The 25033-nt window shown below is 37.3% G+C and overlaps 1 protein-coding gene across 2 annotated transcripts in view; it reads right to left on the bottom strand.

Annotated features, from left to right (window-relative positions):
- Positions 1 to 16047, bottom strand: part of LOC124616025 (pre-mRNA-splicing factor syf1 homolog) — a 132451-nt gene extending 116404 nt beyond the window's left edge. For both annotated transcript variants that reach the window (XM_047144244.1, XM_047144243.1), the window contains exon 1: positions 15642 to 16047. The gene's annotated coding sequence lies outside the window, so the exon portion shown is untranslated. The remainder of the gene's footprint in view (positions 1 to 15641) is intronic.
- Between the last annotated feature and the right edge of the window lie 8986 nt (positions 16048 to 25033).

Raw genomic sequence — 25033 nt, 5'->3', positions numbered from 1 at the left:
CAGGAACACACTGTGGAACACCAACGGCAAACTCGCCTTCTCCAACCCACCAAGTCCGCAATCGCGGAACACTGTATTTCCACAGACCATTCCATGAATTACGACACAAAAATTTTGGCCCATACATCAAACTTTTGGAGCTCGATTATCAATGGATCTGTGGAAATAAGATTGTCTGACTACGAGACTCTCATCAATCGAGATAGCGGTTATGAGCTAAACTCTGCTTGGAATCCTGTTATAGAGAAACTTCATAGTCGACGTAGATATCTGCATAAAGGTGAAAATCGACCTGATATCGATACGTCAAGCTTTCACCGTGGAGGGCATGAGGCGCAGCGCACGGAGCTTTTATGAATGCGCACACTGAACAGCGCATGCGCAATGTCACCTAAGTACGGCTTTAAATAGCAGAGCTCAGCGTGTACTCCCCAGTATTACTACAGTGGCACTCACCTGAAGATGGCCAGAAGACTCTGCACCGAAATATCGTGGCAGGACGTTACTGACATCCGGCAGATCTCCCGTGTTTTTACGGAACTGTTCAATATTGTTTTGGACAAGGTCATAAGGGACTGGGAGAGTGAGCTTAGAAAACGTAGCCTATGGAAACCAGTGAAGATTGGAAAGAAAACTGAAGTCACCTGCCTGGCCTTTGCCGATGACCTTGCAATTTTGACAGACAGTGAACAAAATGTAATACATCAAATAGAAATACTCAAGGAATGTGCCAAGAAGGTTGGCTTGCAAATTTATTTTGAGAAAATGGAATTTGTGTGTACACTGTTAAACATACAGAATCTCACCACAAAATATGGACGGATAAACAGAGTTCCACATTTTAAATACCGGGGGGAAATTTTGGAACCCATTGGACCAGAAAAAAAACCTCAAGAAACTTGAGCACACAAACTAAAAAGAGCCTACGGTCGAACGCACCAACTTTACAACAAAAAGTGCATGTCCATCCATGCAAAAATCAGGCACTACGGCACTGTCATTAAACACGAGGTGGTATACGCAGCAGAAACCTAGTCACTCCGTAACAAGATGCTACTACAAAATCTACAAAAAGGAGAATGAAAGATCATTAGGAAAATCCTTGGACCACAAAAAATTGAAGCTAGATATAGACTGCAAGCCAACAAAACTACATAGGAAATTTCAAATATTGCTGCTGAAATTAGAAAAAGACGCCTTAAATTCTATGGACACATACACAGACTCCCTGAGTATAGACTCACACACCAGATACTCACAGCTATTGAAAACCTTAAAGGTATGACATGGGCCGAACAAGTACAAAGAGACCTTACTGATGCTCAACCCACCATTCAGGACACTGCAGAACGTAACATCTACAGAAGCAAAATAGACAAGTGGGAGGTCCAGTCAGAGACAAGAACCAAAAAGACCAGTACAAAGTGGGCAGATGAAAAAAAGAAAGCCATGAACGAGAAAATTAAGGCCTCATGGAAAAACTGCAGGAAGAACTGTAGAAGCTTCATGTGATCCACAATGGGTCTGCTACATGTATAACAATACTATACAGAGTGACTCACCTAAAACTTGTACCACAAATATTTCAGAATGGGAAAGTCCTACCGGTTGCAGTTTTCACAGAAAGAACCGGTAGTCAGAGACTCGTATTGTCTGTCAGTAAACAAATTGTAATAATACTTATAAACTGTTTTTTGTGCGAACATACACTTCCTGCAATGGAACAATGCCTATCAACATTATAAAATAGGGTAAATTAGAATGTCAGGGTGTTTGTTGCAGGATGTACTGTGAGGCGTTTACGAATATCATATTTTGAAAAGTTTCCACACCAACACTTGTTTGTGTCATCTGACACATGTAGTTGCTAGGTACGATATTGTTATGTCTGCGTACAGTGTAGTTGTGTGTTCCTTGAGTGCATTACAACTTGCTAGTCAGTTAGTGTGTGACAGTCCAAGCAGTAGATCATTAATGGACAATGGGATTTATCAATTCAGAAAAAGCTGAAATGCTCATGATGTAAGGAGCATGTACAAATAATGCAGTTTGTTCTTGTACAATGTGTGTGGCAAGATATCCCAATATCTACATCTACATCCACACTCCGCAAGCCACCTGACGGTGTGTGGTGGAGGGTATTTTGAGTGCCTCTATCAGTTCTCCCTTCTATTCCAGTGTCCAGATGTCAACCATCTCATTTACCTACCTCTTCAACAAGTTACGTGAAAGTGGTAGTGTAACACTCAGAAGAAAACAAGTGCAGTTGCAGTTGATCCGCACATTAGCTCCCTTGCAACAGTATGAGAAGTGGCATGAGTCAGTGGTACCATCCCTGAACATCTGCGTCCAATGGAGTATAAACATGTGACATGGGATTGTAAACCACCAGCTCATGGACCTTTTGCTCATACATGTAACACTGAACATGCACAAGTATGCATAGCCTACTACAGGCCATCTTCCACAGATGCTAAAAGACATTCCTCTACAGACTAAGAGGACCCTATGGTACCAACATGGCTATCCAGCCTATAGTGCAGAGGTACTACAGCATGCCTCCAAATTATTCCCAAGTCACTGGACTGTACACGGAGGACCCGTACCCTGCTTGATCCATTCCCCAGATTACACACCTATAGACTTTTTTCTGTGGGGAAAGCTGAGAAACACTGTCTACACGAACATGCCAACTACATCCAATGATATGCAAGGACATATTACTGCAGCCTGCTCAGACGTCTCCACTGAACTGCTAGTATTTTTGCTGCCTGTGGTTATTTTGAACATAACCTGTGATGGTCATTGTCTCGTTACTGGTCAGAATCCACATAAGTAGCGTATGCACTTGTGTTATTCTTTGGTGGGTGCTATCACAGGTATTGTACAAGTGTCAGTGTGGGTGGGAACTTTTCAAAATACAATTTCCCATAAATGACTCACACCTGAATCCTGCAACAAACACCACTAACATTCCAGTTTACCCTATTTTTCAGTTTGTGGGTCCGTGAATAATCACTTGTTCAAATGCTCCTTACAGTTAAAGGGCATCTTTTTCAGAAGTAATAAATTTAAGCTATATGATCAAAAGCTACATTTCTTTGGTTTGAGGAAACCAAACATGGCACAAGTTTGACATCGCCTCTGGCACGCTGCTTGAATTTGCATGCCCAATGACCTGATTGGCTAACTTTAATGCTACTAAAAGAAATCTGATAAATTTTGGGTATACGATAAATTGCAAAAATCCAAGGGCTGGCAATTCAACTAAATACCTAGGAATTACAATTACGAACAACTTAAACTGGAAAGACCACATATATAGTTTGACTTGCCAAGTCTAGCTTCATATTGTATCAAGCGGATGGATTTGTATGTGTATGGGGACATCTTCATGAATCCATGAACCCTGCATGTCAGCACTGGACTGTTCAAGTTGGTGGAGGCTCTGTAATGGTGTGGGGTGTGTGCAATTTGAGTGATATAGGATTTGTGATACTTCTAGGTACGACTGCAACAGATGACGTGTGTAAGTATCCTGTCTGATCACTTGCAACCATTCATGTCCATTCTGCATTCTGACAGACTTGGCCAATTTCAGCAGGACAATGCGACACCCCAGACATCCAGAATTGTTACAGAATGATCCAGGAACACTCTTCTGTGCTTAAACACTTCTGTTGGCCACCAAACTATATATGTGGTCTTTCCAGTTTAAGTTGTTCATAATTGTAATTCCTAGGTATTTAGTTGAATTGACAGCCCTTGGATTTTTGCAATTTATCGTATACCCAAAATTTATCGGATTTCTTTTAGTAGCATTGAAGTTAGCCAATCAGGCCATTGGGCATGCAAATTCAAGCAGCGTGCCAGAGGCGATGTCAAACTTGTGCCATGTTTGGTTTTCTCAAACCAAAGAAATGTAGCTTTTGATCATCTAGCTTAAATTTATCACTTCTGAAAAAGATGCCCTTTAACTGTAAGGAGCATTTGAACAAGTGATTATTCACGGACCCACAGATGTCTGTAACTCACTGCATTTTAGTGTATGTGTGTGCAATGACCTGGTAGGCTAACTTCAATGCTAAATTACTCAGAAATGGTGCAACATACAAAAATTTTTTTTAACAATTATTTCTCAGCACAACCTCCTCTGCAATGCCCTTACTAGCTTTTCAGGTTGTTTCTAACTGCCAGTATAAAGACAAGTTGTTTAACATTGATACTAAAAATCTCAAAAAGTTCTTGACCAATTTACTTCAAATTTTTACACAATACTCTAATAAATGCTGAGATGGACATAGGCTACACACACACACACACACACACACACACACACACACACAGTGAATCACTTAACATTTGTGCCACAAATACTGCGGAAATGGAAAGTACTATTGATGTGGAGTTTTCATAGAATGGATTGATAGTCAGGGGCTTGTATTATTAGCCAATCAACAAATTCTAATAATGCTTAGAAAGTGTATTTTTGGTGGTGTCATAAGCTTTTTTAAAAATGGAACAATGCCTGTCAACATTAACAAACTGAAAAATAGGGTAAATTGGAACGTTAGTGGTGTTTGATGCAGGATTCAGGTGTGAGTCATTTATGGGAAATTATATTTTGAAAAGTTCCCACCCACACTGACACTTGTACAATACCTGTGATAGCACACACTAAAGAATAACACGATGCATACGCTACTTGTTGTGGATTGGAAAGAGCGCCAACCCACTATGAGAGGAAGCCGAAAGGCACGCGTTTTAGCTCACGCAGGCTGGCGTGAGGTCTGGAAAAGGTCAAGGAAATTAGACTAGCAAAAAACGTACGTAGCTGCTGGAATACTTAACTTTAATACATAATTGGTGAACATCGCTCTTAACGGTACATGTTTTACAGCATCAATAGTAACTGGTAATGGCGCCTTGCTAGGTCGGAGCAAATGACGTAGCTGAAGGCTATGCTAACTATCGTCTCGGCAAATGAGAGCGTATTTTGTCAGTGAACCATCGCTAGCAAAGTCGGCTGTACAACTGGGCGAGTGCTAGGAAGTCTCTCTAGACCTGCCGTGTGGCGGCGCTCGGTCTGCAATCTCTGATAGTGGTGACACGCGGGTTCGACGTATACTAACGGACTGCGGCCGATTTAAAGGCTACCACCTAGCAAGTGTGGTGTCTGGCGGTGACACCACACTACTTATGTCGATTCTGACCAGTAACGAGACAACTGACCATCACAGGTTATATTCAAAATAACCACAGGCAGCAAAAATACATGCTTCCAGTCTGGAATGGAATTACTGCTGCACACTTTCTAGCAGTTCAATGGAGACGTCTGAGCAGGCTGCAGTAATATGTCCTTGCATATCATTGGATGTAGTTGGCATGTTCGTGTAGACAGTGTTTCTCAGCTTTCCCCACAGAAAAAAGGCTATAGGTGTGAAATCTGGGGAATGGATCAAGCAGGGTACGGGTCCTCCGATTTCAGTCCAGTGATGACGTTGTTTGAGAGGACACGGAGTAATTAAATGCTATTCTTTGCTGTGTTAGTGAATGTGATTGTTGAAAAAGAAGAAAAACAAACTTTTGACTACAGACTTTTAACTTACTTCATGTCTTAGCTCTGAACGAAGCAAGATGCATGGGACATCTATAAATTATTTGGTTGTTAAAAAGAGGCAATTGTGATTATATTTAATTGTATCTAATGAGAATCGATGTAGTTGACTTGCAAGCATTTGTATGCTTATATGAAACTTGTAGAAAGGAAAATACACCTGAGCTGAACTGAAAGTATGAGAGTACAGAGTTATTTCAAGTGAGAGAGATAATAATTTTTTGGTTCCTCTAACCAGCATTATTTCTTCGGAGAAGCAGTTATGGAGATTGACGTAGCCGCATATCCAGAGAAGACGATCGGCTAAATGTTTCAAGTAAGTCAACTGCAGTAAGAGAAGTGTGAAGTTCGCAATCCAGTTTGAACCACTTCTCTTGACGCCAAAACTGTTAGACTACCTTACATAGTGATGTCAGCTTAAGAAGTGAGACTTCTGTTGTGGGCTTGAAACTAACATACTAAGATAACAAATATCAACCAGTTACGTAATAAAATGTTAGATCAGTTTCTCCAATAAGTAATGCCACACACCATGGGCTTCTCAATAGACCAAGACAAATATACTTCATTGTCACCTCAAAACATTGTGGGCTATAAATATTACATTTCTAGTTTCCTCATTTAATACTAGTTCATGAAACATTGTTAGCAGATTTCGCAGAAAATTTAGTATCTATCTTTATATGTCTGCCAATTCAGATTTTTGAGTTATTTCCATGATTCTCTTCTGCAGGTTCAGCAAATCTGTAATGATATGCACTGTACTTCATTGTATACATTCAATATATCTGTTAGTTCTGTGTGGTATGGATCTCACACACTAAAACAATGTTCTAGAATAGGTTTCTGTCATTTCTGTAAGCAATCTCTCTTGTATACTGGTTGCACTATTCCCAGCATCCATCTGCTTTACCTACAGTGAGCCTAAATTGTTGATATTCCTACTGGAGTTTCCATTGTTTGACTGAGCATTCCACTTCATATACTTACAAACTGTTACACTCAGTTTTTTTTTTTTTTTTTTTTTTTTTTTTTTTGCAATCTTTCCACCATTTCAAAATCTTACCAAAATCTGATCAAACATTTTTCCAACTTTTTTTTACGCAGTTCTGCATTACAAATAAGTACACAATCTTCAAAAGGTCTAAGATCACTATTAATACTGACAGTCAGTTCATTAATATGCAACATGAATAGCAAAGGCTGAACACACTTCTGTGGGGCTGATCTGCCCACCTGCTAATAACACTCTATCCCAGATAACATTCTCAATATCTGGGCACAAGTTTTGTTTGATGATATACACAATCGTACTTTTGTTAGCCAGTGGTGGGTTGCTACTGTGTCAAAAGCTTTTTTGGAAATAAAGATATACTCCCTCTACCCAACTGACGTGATCCATGGCTTACAGGAAGTCATGTGAGAACAGTACAACTTGGATTTTTCATGACCAATGTTTTCGGAATCCACACTGGTTGACATAAAGCAGGTCATTCTGTTCAAGATACCTCCTTATGTTTGAACTCAGAATTAGTTCTAAGATTCTATAACAGATGGATGTCAAAGATACTGGAGAGAAGATTTGTGGATCACTTCCACTAACCTTGTTGTAGATGTGTGTAACATGTGATTTCTTTCTTCCAAATACTAGGCACAGTTTTTTGATTGAAGAATCTACACTATACTATGGTTAAAAGCCTCAAATGCTTTTTAATCTAATAGATATTTTATCAGGCCCTGGATTTTTGTTTGATTCTCATGATTTTTACTATTTCTCAATGTCACTGATTATAATATCAACATAATTCACTATGCAATGATGCAAGAATCAAACTGGGCAATATACTTCTGGATTTTCCTTTGAAAATGAAGTTCAGAATTTCTCCTTTAGCTTCATTAGCCCCAATTTGAGTACTAGTGTATCTACGACCATCTGCTAGGCACTTAATTTTAGTACCACTGACAGCCTTTACACATGACCAAAATCTATTTGGACTCTGCAAGAGGTCTTTTGATAAGATTTTGCTACACTAGTCATTGAAGGATTCGCTCATTGCCTTTTAATATTGCACATTTCATCACTCAATCTATACTCTTGGTCTTTGTTTTACAATGATTGTGCAGTAGTCGTTGAACTCTTCCATCGGGAGGGTGAACTTGGAGTTGAAGTGGGTGCTTATGACGGACATAGGGTCCTATATTGGTTTGATTCCTGTGGATGCTATCGATAGGTGGGGCTACACTAGGCATGGCCTTCACCTCAATTGGAAAGGGAAGGGAAAACTGTCTGGGTTGCTTGCAGAAAACTTAAGGGGGGACACTGTCACAAGTGGTAAAATACCAGTGGTCACATGTGTCAGAGGGATGCCTTTTTTAGGATAGGAAAGGCGGAAAGAAAACGAGTTTTAAGAGAGATTGGCAGACACACTCAGTTTGAGAAAATAGATGAACAGGAGTCAGATTTTAGCATACAGCCTCCATGTAAACAATGTTTAACAGAAAGTAATCAGAAACTGCAAGTTCATCTTCGCCAAAGCAGTTATGATCCCATTAGTATGCAGTATCAGTTATCTTTATTACACCAGAACATTTCGGGACTCAGAAATAAAGTTGATGACCTACTCATTTGTATTCATGAAATGAATTCATCTAACCAAATTGACATAATCTGCCTCTTTGAACATCAAGTGGCCACTGGTATGAATATGTTAGACATTTCAGGATTTAAGCTAGCTTCCTACTTCTGCAGAGTAGATATGGACAGAGGAGGAGTTGCCACATTTATTAAAAACTGCCATAAATTCAAGAACATTGACATTAATAAATTCTGTTTAGAGCAGCATCTAGAAGCATGTGCAACAGAAGTAGAGTTCCGTAACAGATCCTACATAATAGTAACTATTTACTGAGCATCTGCAGGAAATTACAATCTATTCATAAATCATATAGAAGCTCTTATGGGTTATTTGACAGGAAGAAACAAAGAAATTTTGATTGCTGGTGACTTTAATACAGATTTTCTAATGCAATCTTCCAGTAAACATTCACTGCAGTTAGTAATGTTGTCTTTCAATCTAACTCACACTGTAAACTTTCCAACTAGGATCAATAAATCCTCAAGGACAGCATTGATAACATTTTTATAGACTAATCATATCATAAAAACTGTAATAAATGGACTATCAGACCATGACAGCCAGCTCCTTGTTTTAGATGTAAATTCTAAGCAGATTATCAAGACTGCTAAATCTGAGTACAGGAGAGTAGTCAATCAACCAAAAATTGAGTGTTCTAGAAAACTGCTCAAAGATATGAACTGGAAAGATGTTTATAGTGCTCATGACATGAATGAAAAATATAACACGTTCATGAACAATGTCAGTACCATGTTTGAAAACTGTTTTCCTCTAAAAGTTACTCAAATTAAAAAGAAGTCTATAATAAAAGGAAATACGGAAGCGTCCGATCCCGCCCGTCTGCTTTGACCCACGACGTCACAAATATGGCGGAAACGACCATAAACCAAGATTCCAATATGGCGCATATAAAGTTGTTATGTACACATTATGAGGACGAAAATACATCAAAAAAACAAACACACACACGTTCCACAAAAAGCCTAATGACACTAACGGGACAAGCGTGGGAAATAGGGTTTTTTTTGGTGGGGACAAACTAAATATAAACAAATTTAGACACCCACCCCCATACAAAACCACGCAAAATGGCGAAAAAAACCGACATCACAAAACTCCCCAAATACCACTAAACACACTATCATCTGGAATCGGACACTTCCCTTGACCTATATAGCTCAACAGCAGCTCTCGATTCCATAAATTGGGATTAAACACTTCCCTTGACCTATTATCCTTACGACATCTCCACATACAGCCGTCCATAGTCCGACACGCCAGAACTTTAAGTAAGCCTCATTTCTTCACGACATACTGAACACTTCACGAATTCATCCAAAAATCCGAATAGTTGAAGAAATTTTATTAGAGACATCGCACTGTCCCCCATCATAGCCGACAACGGAAAACTGTTGACCCTGTCAGTCATATCCATACCTACCAAAGACATAAAAAAAGCAATTTACCAAAATACACACACGACGCCACACTCGCAAACTAAACCAAAAAATCACCTAACACTCCACCAGAGAGCAGCACCGATCGCATCACAACGACACCTACAAACACGCCACTCTCACAAACTGAATTCCGCACCATCGTGACGTCACAGATCACAACAGCCTTACGTCACGGGTCAAAGCCGACAGGTGGGACCGGACGCTTCGGTTGACCCTAATAAAATTATGGATTACACAAGGAATAAAGATTTCCTGTAAGACAAAAAGGAAAATGTATCTATCGACCAAAAATAGCTCCAATGCTGATGATCTAGCTAAATACAAGGAATACTGTAAAATATTAAATAAAGTAATTCAGACATCTATACAACTGCTTTACAAGAAGAAGATAGCAATGTCAGAGAACAAAAGCAAAACAATATGGGATATAGTGAAAGAGGAGACTGGTAGAACCAGAAAGGAACACGAGCAAATAGCATTAAGGATAGATGACACATTAATAACCGATGGACACAGTGTGGCAAATCTATTTAACAAGTACTTTATATCTGTTACTGATAGAATGGGATTGTCAGGATCAGTAAATAATGCCCTTGAATATCTGAAACAAGCCTTTACAAATAGCTTCAGGTACATGAATATGTCACTCACTTCACCAAAAGAAATAACTTCCATAATAAAATCTTTAAAAACAAAGCATTCTAGTGGTTACGATGAAATATCAACAAAGATAATTAAGGCATGTTCTTGTGAGTTTAGTACAATTCTAAGTTGCTTGTGTAACCAGCCAATTATAACTGGGACATTTCCTGACTGGCTAAAATATGCAGTCTATTCAAGAAAGGTGATAAAGAGATACCATCAAACTACAGACTGATTTCACTTTTGCCAGCATTCTCAAGAATTTTAGAGAAAGTAATGTACAGGCAGCTTCTCAACCATCTGACCACAAATAACATATTATCAAGAACACAATTTGGATTTCTGAACGGTTCTGATACCAAGAAGGCTATTTACACCTACAGTGAAAATGTACTTAATTCATTAAATAACAAATTACAAGCAGCAGGTATTTTCTGTGATTTGTCAAAGGCATTTGATTGTTTGAACCACAACATCCTTTTAAATAAATTAGAATTCTATGGTGTCACGGGCAGTGCTGCAAAATGGTTCAAGTCATACCTCGCTAACAGGAAACAAAGGGTGTCAGTCCAAGGGACTAGTGAATTAAGTCATCAGTCATCATCAGAATGGGATGAAATTACATGTGGTGTCCCACAAGGATCCATCTTCGGGCCAATGCTTTTTCTTGTGTACATTAATGATCTCTCATCAGTTACACTGCCAGAAGCAGAGTTTGTTTTGTTTGCAGATGACACAAGTATTGCAATAAATAGTACGTCGAGTGTAGTTCTAGAAAGATCTGCTAATGATATTTTCATGGATATTAATAAATGGTTTAAAGCCAACTCACTGACATTAAACTTTGAAAAGACTCACTACATGCAATTCAGAACCTGTAAGAGGTTTCCACACAGCATATGCATAAAGTATGAAGAAGAGCAGATAGAAGAGGTTGACAGTCTTAAATTCCTGGCATTACAACTTGATAATAAATTCAGTTGGGAGGAGCACACCACAGAACTGCAGAAACGCCTTAACAAATCTGTATTTGCAATTCGAGTGTTACCTGACATAGGCAACATAAAAATGAAAAAGCTTGCATACTTTGCCTACTTTCATTCCATAATGCCATATGGTATAATATTTTGGGGTAACTCTTCAAGCCAAACAAAAGTTTTCAGAGTCCAAAAGCGTGTAATATTTATTATTTGTGGAGTAAATTCACAGACGTATTGTAGAAACCTCTTCAAAGAACTGGGTATACTAACTACTGCCTCTCAGTATATTTACTCCTTAATGAAATTTGTCCTAAATAATATATCTCTTTTTCCAACAAACAGCTCAGTTCATACATACAATACCAGGAACAAAAATAATCTGCACAAGGACTTAAAAGCATTTACTTTAGTTCAAAAAGCGGTCCACTACTCAGGAACACTCATCTTCAATAATTTGCCAGCAAACATAAAAAATTTAGTTACAAATAAAGATCAGTTTCAAAAGGAGCCTGAAAGACTTGCTAGCAGCCAACTCCTTCTACTCCATTGACGAATTTTTTAATAGTAACAAACGATGTATTGTATATATTCATACTATTAGTATTGTTATTACAGCTCTTTTTTAAAAAAAAAAAGGGGGGGGGCATGTTCCACATCCACGAGGATCTCCTCAGCTTGGATCTATGGAACGAAAAACTAGTCTAATCTAATCTAGAAGCTTCTTTACAGAGATGTCTACCATGAAGGATACCTCCCATCATGAACTGTTCTACTAAGTACATATGCATCTAATGACTGATCAACTATTCTAATGAAGTGAAGCTACAGTTCGTCAACATGCATCTGTCCATGGCTGAATTTTTAAAGTTCCTCCTGGAAAAATGACACTATGGTCTCTTTATCTAGCTTTTTGAAGATATAAACATTCTGAATTGTTTTAGAGCCATTCGCACTTGCACTGTTGTTACAACTGCGTCATGATCAATGATACCAGTTTCAATGTGGATCTGTTCTGGGTAGATTTCAGAGAAGACATTTGACACCATTCATTCTGTATGATGTCCTGACATGCCCATCACATCACTGAGCATTATACTGAGTTTATGGACTGGGACTAGGGAAATGAAAGATCACAAAATAATTATGGTATATAACAGGCAGGCAGTCAGAATTAAAAATAAAAAAAAAAAAAAAAAAAGGATGAGTGTCATTAAAAAAGGTTAAAGTTGGTGTATGCTGGAATCAAGAGAGATGAGTAATATAACTTGTTAGGTTACAAATAGTGCACCACAGTCACCCATGCCAGATTCCTGTATCCTTAAGACATCTCATGGCTGGGAAAACATGTCAGGATACTGATATTTGTTTACTAGACAATAAGTTATTCAAGACAGAATACAGTTAACAGCACTTGTATTTCTCAATTTTAAGGATACAGGGTACTTATAAATGGTGGAAAAATCGAAATTTAATGTGACTTGATTAAATTCTATAGTCTTTCCTGATTACATTGATATATACATTATAGGGTTTCAAATGAAAAATGACCTACATGTACCAAAGTTACGGTCATGTATGTCACCACACCCCTTTTATTTCTGTTACAGAAACCAGCATTATTTCGAAAAGAACTGTGAACTTTCTGTTTCCAGTGATTATACATATGGTACATGTATATGTTGGTAACAGTGCAGGTTTCTAGTGTCTGTAAATATTTATCTTTGATAGTATTTACTTTTTTCACTAGTGCAGTTTGTTCATGTGTTACTGAACAACATATATTTGTGGAAGTACATATCCTTTAGTGTGCAATAAACATGAACTATGCCACATATCAAGAAATTCAATAAAAGGAAATTCCGTGGTAACCATTTCACAAAGAAAGCAAGCCACACTGTTGAAAGTAACCCACATGGCACGCCTCCTGGTGATTCTTAGGTGTCTTGACGGTTGTGTCTATAGCATCTATGAAACGTGCTGCAGAAGAAACTGTAAATGTTAGTGCAACCAGGGACACTGCTGTTGCACTTGATGGGACATGGCAACCCCAAGGACATCATTCCTTGAATGGTATTGTAAGTGCTACTTCTCTGGAGAATGGAAAAGTTGTTGACGTTGAGTGTTTATCTAAGTACTGCCACACCTGCCATGGTAACACTGAAGGACATATTGAACATCAGTGTTCTAAGGATTATGATGGTTACAGTGGGGGTATTGAGTGTGATGGAGCTCTAAAAATATTTCAGAGGTCGGTGCCCATTTATAACGTTAGATATATGACGTGCCTAGGTGATAAGGACTCTAAAGCTTTCAATCAAATTAATGAGTTCAATGTTTATGGTGATATCTTGGTAACAAAACTGAAGTGTTGTGGGCATGTGCAAAAGAGGATGGGTGCTAGACTGAGGAAGCTACGAAGAGAAATGAAAGGAAAGTTGCTATCTGATGGAAAATCTCTGTCTGGCAGAGGCAGATTGACAGAAACTAAAAAAGACCTTCTTCAGAGTTATTATGGACTGGCCATTAGACGAACTGCATCTCTGAATGATGTTACAGCAATGAGAAAATTTGTATGGGCCACCTACTTTCATAAGTTGTCCACAGATGACCATCCTGTTTACGGACGTTTCCCTAAAGGAGCAGATTCTTGGTGTGGTTACCAAAAAGTGAAAGAAAGTGTTCAAATATACCATCATAACCATTCTCTTCCTGAGCCTGTTATGAACGAAATAAAACCAATTTTTGGAGACCTGAGTGACCCTGTTTTGCTTAGTAAATGTCTTCATGGGGGCACTTAGAATACAAATGAAAGTTTCAACAATTGCATATGGGAAAAATTACACAAAAAGGGTAGGGCTAAATACATTAAAAGTTGGTGTACTAGATGAAGTGATATGTTTAAATGATGGAGTTATAGGAAGGTTGGAAGTCCTGAGAAATTTAAGCATAAAATGTGGCTCTCATATTGGACATTAATTGCTTGAGTGTGACAGACAATGGGTGCATGAAGCTGAAAGATTCGCTCTTTAAGTTACCAAAGAAGCAAGAAGTGCTAAAAGGAATGCCAAGAGGAAGCTTGAATATGAAGAAATGCTGCAGGATGAAGACTATGCTTCAGGAATGTTCTGAGGCAGAGTTTGATCGGACTCATATCTTAATTTGCAATTTCTCGCAAGTTGTATTTTGCAGAATTCAGGTACAAACATTTCCTAAAGCTTATAAAGCATTGCTCCAATTTTTTTCTGTAACTTCCAATAGTCCATACTTATGTAGTAGACCTAAGCTTTATTGCAGAATGAACTAAGATATAAAAAAATAACATTTTTATTAGGAAAAAATTATAAAAATTAAAATGTGAGATGTGATATTTTTTATCTTAGTAATATAAATAATAGGTGGAATTAAATAGGGCTAGAACCTCAGCCATCATGTCATGCATATCATAAAAATTTCATCTCCTTCAAACGTATAACATTGAATTAAATGGTAGGCCCTACCACAATTTGACGCAGCATTTTGGAAAAAAATTGCATCAATTTCTTTGTATTTTTTAATAACCCTAAACAGGTTCAAAAATATTCAAAATACTTCTAATTTTTTCAGAAAATGTGCTGCATTACCCGATCTCAACAACAAATATGTAAAACATATACATTATAAACAGTGCTTGAAAGAAATAAGTGCTAATTTTTACATAGGCCTAATTTTGAGCTGAGAAAGTACTACACTGTATCCTTAATTATATGTAGGCCTTACACAATCAGCTCATCAGAAAAGATTTACCTAAACCTGAATAAATCTTTATCTTAAGAAAGTGCATTAGCTGTTACAAGCTTTATTTAAGTAACCATGTACAGGACTACAGAGACAACAGCAAATCATATGTGAAATGCAAGTGTCATTAACTAGCAGGTTAATGTACTTTAAACAAATTATTTTCAAGTACAATTCCTGCACATAATTTGATACATAATTTCTCTAAAAAATAGTAGTCTACCACTGGTTCATTTGACATGCTGAGAGTGATCAGATGGACTTCAATACAGGAGATGTAAATTTCTAAATCAACATTGTTATGCTACCGTCTCCCTATCATTACTTATCATTCTCATGCACTTAAATTTTTTTCATCTCTATTCCATGCAGTTCATAGTGTTACAGAAATTTACAAATATCTCATTTCAAGTACCAAATAGTCGTACCACCAGATTCATGGAATGTGCTACACATAACAAATAAAACATCGTACCTTATTGTATGATTTCTCATTTCAAATGCATGCTTGTAATTTTGATGTGATACTTACTGAAGTTGCTTAACTCATCCAACAGTACGTCTCTAAAAGTATCACTGCACTTTAAGCTGCTAATTTTGGTGACATAATAACGCCAGTTCCTGCATATGAAACCACTAAAAATATTCCAAGGTTTGAATTCGACAAGCAAATCCACGAATATATAATTGTACACTGAAATCACACAACTATGATAGCAAGAACTTTACGGGTTCTAACAGGGCCACAACCAAATGCATTTCCACAATAAACATTTGTTAGTGGCACGATTACGATGCAGAGGCCGTCAAGATTTCTATGTACACCTCCAAGTACACATCATCAAAAGACTATTAAAAATCGCACTTTGTCAAACGTTGTAAACATCACAACCCCGCCACCATCAAACTCAAACATAAACAAACTAGACAGTACACACAACAAAAACTACTGTCAGAGATAACATGCATCAGACGGCGTTCCACGCATGGTTCCACGTGAACTTGGATGCTATCAAAAGAGGTGTGAAAGCTCAAAATGCAGTGCCGCGATGACACCCGGATTCCATGTTACAATGCATTGCATTACCAGGTTGCAAGCATTGTGAAGCCTAGTGCAGGGTTGGCTCAGTTGACTAAGAGCATTGGGAAATTATGTAGGAATTTTTCGAAACAGTATAAGGTAATGATTGTGGGTGGAGCAGCGTATAGTCTTGATATGGACGGGGAATATGACGTAGGTGGTGTCCTAGCAAAGACAGCTATTTAAACCGGAGGCACTACTGTGCATTTTGTGTAACTGCTTCGACTTCATGATCGGCCTCATCTTAATGTGGCTATTAGACTTTTAAAATGGGATTGGAGAAGGCGTTAATGGCAGAGGGCATGGATCACATCGCAATGATGCTAGTTGTGTCTATCAGTATATCAGGTTTCACTAGGCATGGCCTACACCTCCATAAGTATGGGAAGGGGAGGCTAGCAAAGCTTAAAGGTGACAGTGTAGAGTGCGGTGGTGGTATCACTCATGGGAAAATTCGTGCAGTACTTGGTGTTGGAGCTGCACTCTTTTTAGAATGAAGTCAGCTGATAGGTATACCTTCTTAAAGGAAGTCCCTCTAACTAAGGAATCACCTTCAGAGATGGTCGGGTATCCAAGCAGAGAAGGAATTTGCATCGTTCATCAAAATATAAGAGTTATTAGAGACAAAGTTAGTCAACTGTTTATAGATGTTGACTCTGACATTATTGGTATATCGAGGCACCACTTAAATAATAAGAGAATTCAGAGACTTCCTTTACAAGATACAGATTAGCTGGCTGTTATTCAAGGAGTTCCTTGCAGATTGGGATAGTGGCCATGCACAAAAAAAAAAAAAAAAAAAAAAAAAAAAAAAAAAAAAAAAAAACAGTTTCCGTTTGTGTCCATAGACGTCTCATGGCACTGCACTGAAAGGATATGTGATGTTGTGCAGGGGCAGTTGAATTTAGTGAAACTAAACTTCTAATTGTTGTTGTTTATAGGTCCTCCTTACTCTGACTTCAGAGCATTTCTGCTCAAGTTAGAGAGGGTTCTTGGTTCACTGTATAGGGAGTACAAAAAAATTAGGTATATGAAGTGACTTCAGTATTAGTTTTGCATACGACTGTGCAATGGTGTTGGTAGATCTCCTAAACTCATATGGCGTGATGCAGACAGAGTTTTTTCCAACCACGTAGGAAGGGGACAGTAGCACAGCCATAGACAATATTTTTATTCATTCTTCATTAACAGAGAGGCATTCTGTTAGTAAAAGGGTGAATGTCCATTCGGACCATGATGCACAAATTTTAACACTAAGAGGTTTTTGTTCTCAATCGAATGTTATACGTAATTAAAAACTATATAGAAAAGCTAATCCAACGGCAATAGAGAGTTTTTTTAAACCTCGTTAAGGAACAAGAGTGGCAGGGTGTTTGCAGTGCTGATAACTTCGGTGACAAACACAGTGCTTTCCTCAGGACATTTCTCACGCTCTTTGAAAGTTGCTTTCCATTAAAAAGTTCTAAACAAGCTACTGGCAGTAAAAAACGGCCTGCATGACTGATTAGTTTGATAAGGATATTATGTAGAACAAAGTGGGAATAATATAAAAATGTTAGAAGTTGTCACAACCAGGCTAAAGTAGCCCATTACAATCAATATTGTAAGGTGCTTAAAATGTTATTAAGAAGACAAAGATATGTGGTTCGCAAATAGACTACTCAATTCACAGGATAAAATTAGAACAATGTGGTCAGTTGTGAAGGAAGTGATGGTCAGCAGCACAAAGTGGATGATATAAAGTCAGTTCATACTAAAAATATTTCTGTCACTGATAAGCCAGATATATGTACACTATTAACAATATTTTCTGAGCATCGTTCGTGAATTAAATATAAACTTTGCTTCTACAGGGAATCATATAACACTACTGGAAAATGTCTTTTTCAAGACTGATGACTGAAATACTGGTCCTTGATACTGAAAAGGGGGAGTTTGAGTCAGTAATTAAGTCACTGAAGACTGAAGACTCTCATGGCTAGCAGAATATTTAAGTACTATGATGCACATATTAGCCCTGTACTTAGGCATATTTGCAATTTTTCCTTTAGGAATGATCAGTTTCCTGAATGATTAAAGTACTCAGTAGCAAAGCTGCTTTATAAAAAGGAGAAAGGAATAATGTAGACAATTTTAGACCTATATCTATGCCATCAGTGTTTGCTAAAGTTACGGAAAAGGCTGAGTATGTAACGATAATTGATCATTTTATTCCACATAATTTGCTATCAAATGTACAGTTCAGCTTTAGAAGTCGTTTAACAACTTAAAATAGAATATTCTCTTTTCTCTGTAAGGCTTAAACAAAAGGTTTCGAACGCTAGGGATATTGTTTGATTTAACTAAGGCGTTTGATTGTGTTGATCACAAAATAATGCTCCAGAAGTTGGATCATTATGGAATATGGGGACTAGCTCACAATTTGGTCTTCTGTTACTTTAACAACAGATAGCGAAAAGTAATTATTCACAATGTTAAGAATGGCTGTGATGTGAGGTTCAGGCAAATTTTGGGTGCCCCAGGGATCAGTGCTGGGGCCACTTCTCTTCCTTATCTATTTAAATGATATGCCCTCGAGTATTCGGGGGAATTCTAAAACATTTCTGTTTGCTGATTACACTAGCTTAGTAGTAAAGGATGTTGTATACAACATGGGCTGTGTTTCAAATGATGCAGTTCATGACATATGCTCATGGCTTGTAGAAAATAAATTATCGCTAAATCACAATAAGACTCAGTTTTTACAGTTTCTAACACATAATTCAACAAAATCCGACATTTTAATTTCACAGAATGGGCATATGGTTAGTGAAACAGAACATTTCAAATTTCTATTTGTTCAGTTAGATAGGAAACTGTCATGGAAAGCCCATATTCAGGATCTTATTCAAAGACTTAATGCTACCAGTTTCACTATTTGAATGGTATATGAAGTAAGTGATCGTTCTCCAAAAAAAATTAGTGTACTTTTCATATTTTTATTCGCTTATGTTGTATGATATTATATTTTGGGGTAGCTCAAAGGATATATTTGGCTCAGAAATGGGCAGTTCGGGCAACAAGTAGTGTAAGCTCACTAACTTCTTGTTGACCCCTGTTCATTCATATGGGTATTCTGACACTGGCCTCTCAGTATATGTATTCTTCACTATCATTTTTTGTTAACAATATCAGCTTATTCCCAAGAATTAGCAGCTTTCACGCTGTTAATACTAGGCAGAAATCAATCTGCATATGGATCGCACTTCCTTAACTCTTGTGCAGAAATGTGTGCAGCATATTGCTGCATCCATTTTCAATAAGCTACGACAAGAACTTAGAAATCTTAGCAGTAATTCATGTGCTTTCAAATAAAATCTTCGAGCACTACTCCTATTTTGTGGAGGAGTTCCTTGAAAAATTAAGTTGATTTTTATGTTATATTGTTGACTGCATTTACCTAAAATTATGGATTGTAATTTTTTTTGTTCATAAACATTTTATTATATCTGTTATTACTTTTATGTGGTAATTTCATGTACTGACATGTTTTCATGACCTTGGAGATTTGGTCGTCTATTTCGTCCTGTGGAACTAGATGTATAAATGAATAAATTAATTAATTAATACTTGTTCCATAGATCATGATACGACATTTCGCAATGATGTGGAACATGTCAATTTAACCTAAGTTTTCACTGCACATTATTTATTTTATTTTCATTTTTGTACTGTTAGTACATCATATATAAAAAATCATTTATTGATTAGAAGTAGTTGTGATTCATAAATTCTTTTAATTTGTTTTTAAATGTTGGGTGGCTACCTGTCAGACTTTTAATGTTATTTGGCAAATGACTAAAGGTTTTTGAGGCAGCATAGGTCAGACCTTTCTGCGTCAAAATCAGATTTAACCCACAATAGTGAAGATTAGCCTTTCTTCTAGTGTAGCAGCTATGCATTTCACTATTGTTTTTGAATTGAAATGGGTTATTAATAACAAATTTTATAAGTGAATAAATGTATTTCTAAGGTACTGTGGATATCCCAAGTTCCTTGAATTAATATCTGTTAGTTGATCTTGGGTGGGCTCCTGCTATTATTCTGATTACATGCTTTTGTACAATGAATACTTTTTCTCTTAATGGTGCTTTACCCCAAAGTATGATGCAATAAGAAAGCACTGACTGAAAATAGGCATTGTAAGCTAATTTACTGATACGCTCATCATCAAAATTTGCAATAACCCTAATAGCATAGGTAGCTGAACCTACCCATTTCACCAGATCATCAATGTGTTTGTTCCAGCTCAATTACTCATCAGTTCACATACCGAGTTATTCTGAATCTTCTGCCTTAGCAACAGACTTCTGTTCAAAGTCTATATTTATCAGTCTTGTTATACGATTCAATGTACAGAATTGTATATACTGCGTTATCCTTAATTTCGTGAAAATCTGTTTGGAGAAAACCACTTAATAATTTTATGAAAGATATTATTTACAATTTCCTCCACTAAGTCTTGCTTGTTGGGTGTGATTACTACACTTGTACTATCATCAAATAGAACTTGCTTTGCATCTTCCTGAACGCAGAGTGGCAGTCCATTAGTATGTATCAAGAACAATAAGGGACCCAAGACTAAACCCTGTGGGACACCGATGATAATTCTTTTTTTTTTTTCAGACTACCTGTACTGTTAATTTCAACCTCTGAGTTCTTCCAGCTAAATATTAATTAAGCCATTTTTGGAGTGCCCCACAATACTTAAGCTCATCTAGAAGAATTTCATGATTCACTTACTCGAAAGCTTTTGAAAGATCACATAATATCCTAATGGGTGATGTTCTGTTATTCAGAGAATTTAATATTTGATCAGTGAAAGTATATATAGCATTCTCTGTTGAAAAGCCTTTCTGAAATCCTAACTGACATTTTGTTAGGACTTCATTTTCACAAATGTAGTTTTTTGCATTCAAACTGCTGGTATCAACAGAAACAACATGGGGAATTATCGATGTTACCAACTAGGTTACAGCAATAAAGCATCACTAAATAGAGGGGGAAACAAACAAAAAACCATATGTATACTACCTGTACTGTTAATTTCAGCCTCTGAGTTCTCCAGCTAAATATTAATTAAACCATTTTAGACTGTCCCACAATATTTAAGCTTATCTAGAAGAATTTAATGATTCACTTAGTCGAAAGCTGACAGACACGAAGATTCATTCGTTCCCCTTCACCAAATTTTGACTTTTCAAGCATCATGCAAGTTAATAAAAGTATTAGGCCTACTTTAGTCGTCAATTGCGTCATTAGGTCCACCTACAGTTGATAGTCAGACTTTCAAGTCTCCAATAAAAGGAGTATAAATCAAACTGAAAACATTGTGTATCTAGCATTCAGGAAGTTCTTTTGTGAATTCAATTATTGGACATTTGTGTCCATTTGTGACCAGTAATGGTAGATATTTATGACATACACTACCAGCAGCAAACGGTAGTTCTCATTAACTGCAGATTTTTAATTTCCTCCTATTCTGGGATAAAAGGCCGGTTCACTCTGGTCGTCAGTTCATGGCACCCTCACCTCAGAGTGTATTCACACCAGCCATCACAATACATCACAATAATTTCATTAGTCCAGTACCACAATGTGAAAGTGAGTTTCATTTATACATTTACTATAGCTCGCGTCATGTTGGAAGGCGACCCTATTTTCAGCCGTTCTGCGCTTCCCCCACCAGTAAGGTTCATTCTCTCTCCAAGCGGCTAGCCGCGAGTTACAAACTGGACTGCTGGAATCTCTCTCCCACATGCTGAGCTGATGCCGTATTTTGTGACAATGCAGTTTCATTCACAGACCGATCGAATTATTCACTCAGATGTCGATGTTATTTCCTTCTAGCAGTATAATGTGTATCTGTAAACATTTCAGTGTGATTTCCAAGTGAATGTGTCAGGTAATGGCAATAAACGTGAAGTTCCACACAAGCAACTTTAATTAAATTGCATGCCTATGGAGTATCGTCTTATTCGTGCGACTCGCTTCGTAATTTCCTGTCGGAAAGATCACAGTATGTAGTAATAGGCGGAAAATCATCGAATAAAACAGAAGTGGTATCTGGCGTTTCCAAGGAAGTGTTATAAGCGCTCCTCAATTCCTGATCTAATAAACGATTTAGGAGACAGTTTGAGCAACTCTCTTAGACTGTTTGCAGATTACGCTGTGATTTACCATCCTATAAACTCATCAGAGATTAAAACAAATCAGAAAACGACTTAGATAAGATATCTGTATGGTGAGAAAAATCGCTATTGCCTCTAAATAATTAAAAGATTGAAGCCATCCACATGAGTACTAAAAGGAATCTGCTAAATTCTGTTTACAGGATAAAACACATGATACCATAGGCTGTAAATTCAACTAAATACTTAATGAATGGAAAATCCAGGATGGAATGTAACAATTATGAGAAGGGAAGTTGCTACTCACCATAATGCTGAGTCGTAGATAGGAACAACAAAAAGACTCTCACAATTAAAGCATTCGGCCATTAAGACCTTAGTCAACACTAGACACACATATGTACATACACACACAGTCAAGCAAACACAACTCGCGCACATAACTGCAGTCTCTGTTGCCCTAATTGCAGAGCAATCATGTAGATGTGGATGCTTCACAAGCAGTCGAGCAGGTTTATGTCACGCATTCATAACTTCTTCAATTTTGAATCTGAACGTGATACTTGTATTTTTGACATTTTGAAGACTCAAGAACGAACTGCAGAAGCACATGTCGGCAAGAGAACTGTACAGAGACAAGCAAGCAAAAGTGTCAGAGCTGTATAAGTCTCAGGAAAATTTGTTTTCGTGTCGCATGAAAATCATCAAAATCGCAAGAAACCTGTAACACAAATAGATGGTTTTGGCAATCATGTTTTAAAGTGCTCAATGTTTGACATCTATATAAGTTAGGGATGCCAAACATAAGAAAAAGATGTTACAATTATGCCTGTGCAAATTGGCTTCAAAGGTGGCGCTTTGTCAATGCAAAAAATTTTAAAATACGTTCAATTTAAAAATGTTAAGAAGAGAGTTTTTAATTGAAAGATGTGACACAGAAGCAGATGAAGCACGTCCGATATAAAGATGCACAATACAAGGGACGAGGTAGTTCTACAGTATGTTACCTTGATGAAACATGTGTGAATCCGAATCATTCCATGAATACCTACTGGAAAATGAGTAATGGTACTGGCGGCTTTAAAGTTCCCATAGGAAAAAGCTCTCGGATACTTATCCTGGATACTGGCTATTCTACTGATTTGGTTCCTGAGAGTAAACTTGTATTTATGTGTAAGAAAAACAGTAGTGACTAGCATTCGAAAATGAACGCTGTCCCTTTCAAGAAATAATTCACTGAACAATTCTTGTCATACCAAGCTTTGTAGTCGATCATTGTAATTTCCACGCCAGTTATCGTTCAGCTGTGACAGAGAAATGACCAAGTACGAGCACTGGGAATGGAAATAGTGTGCTCTGGTTGAAAAATAAAAATATTCTGGTCAATGTAAGCCAGTCTCATGCTGAACTCCTCAGCTTATTAATTTATAAAAGTCATGCGACAGAATGTACAAATTTAACTTTCTTGCACATATTACTGTCCATAGAATCGGGTAGAATTAATTTGAGCACAGGTTACAAGCTATGCAGGGAAAACAAAACATTGAAGATAGATACTGAAAGGCTTGTGCATGAAGCAATAGACAGCATCCTCGTTCAGCATGGGCACATTGTGTATGCCACGCTGAAAACTTTCAAAAATAGGACTCTGACACGGAGGTGAAGATGGATGAAAGCCTTTAACGTATCATCCTAAATTTACAATCAGATGGTTCATGCATGGGCTCAGATAGCAGATGGTATTCTGATGTAGAACTTGAAACAAAAAGTAAAGTAATGATCTTCCTTGGTTTTAAAAACTCATGGTTTAAAAACATCTTTATCAAAACATCAGTCGCATAGACTGAACATGAGAACTTCCTGTCTTTTATTGATTAGGAATATATAGCCTGTGAAAAATTCAGACTGTATGTTCGACACATTGCCCAAGCAGAAGTTAAGCATCTCCCAGCCTGTTGTATTTCTTGCAAGAATGCGGCTGGATATATTCGTCAAAAACTCCAGTATTTTGACACATAAATCCCTGTCATTTTCATGGCATGAATTGGAAAATGCCTTAAAATGAAAGGGAGGGTTACCTATCGAGATATAAGTGGTTTTCGACGTTATTGGTCAGCATTCCGTCGAGTTATTCACAGATGATGGTTAATTGTTAGCTTGTTCAATGGATCATAAATGCATCCTCCTACTGTAATGTCGAACGAGTTAGTTGAAACTCATAATGCCTGTTGACACCGAAAAATATGGTAACATACTGACTATTTTTACGATAGTCTTTCACACTAGCGCTTGTTACCAGTAATTCTTTTTTAAACATAGTAATTTACATTGAACAGCAGTGAAACACACTCAAATACCTGCATTATAAACATTTAAAAAATATTATGGAATAGAAGTTGTTGTCAAACAAATATTATTAATTTTGTTATGTATCACATTTTTACATATAACACAGTCCAAATCGAAATAAATGGCAATTATTGCAACTATTTTAGATGATCTTGTCGTTAGACAATCCTCGTTTTGAGAAAAATTGTTCTTGACATCTTCAATTAGCTGTATCAGCTGCTCTCGCCTTCTGATGTCACACAGACAATTGCTGTGGAACAGTGGACACAACATCAAGCCTCTCAAGTAAGATTTGCATCATATAGAGGAATAATCGAAATAGGT

Source organism: Schistocerca americana, chromosome 5 (genome assembly GCF_021461395.2).
Source record: "Schistocerca americana isolate TAMUIC-IGC-003095 chromosome 5, iqSchAmer2.1, whole genome shotgun sequence".
NCBI lineage: Eukaryota > Metazoa > Arthropoda > Insecta > Orthoptera > Acrididae > Schistocerca > Schistocerca americana.
Note: the sequence above shows the minus strand (reverse complement) of the source record. Positions and strands in the feature narration are given on the sequence as shown.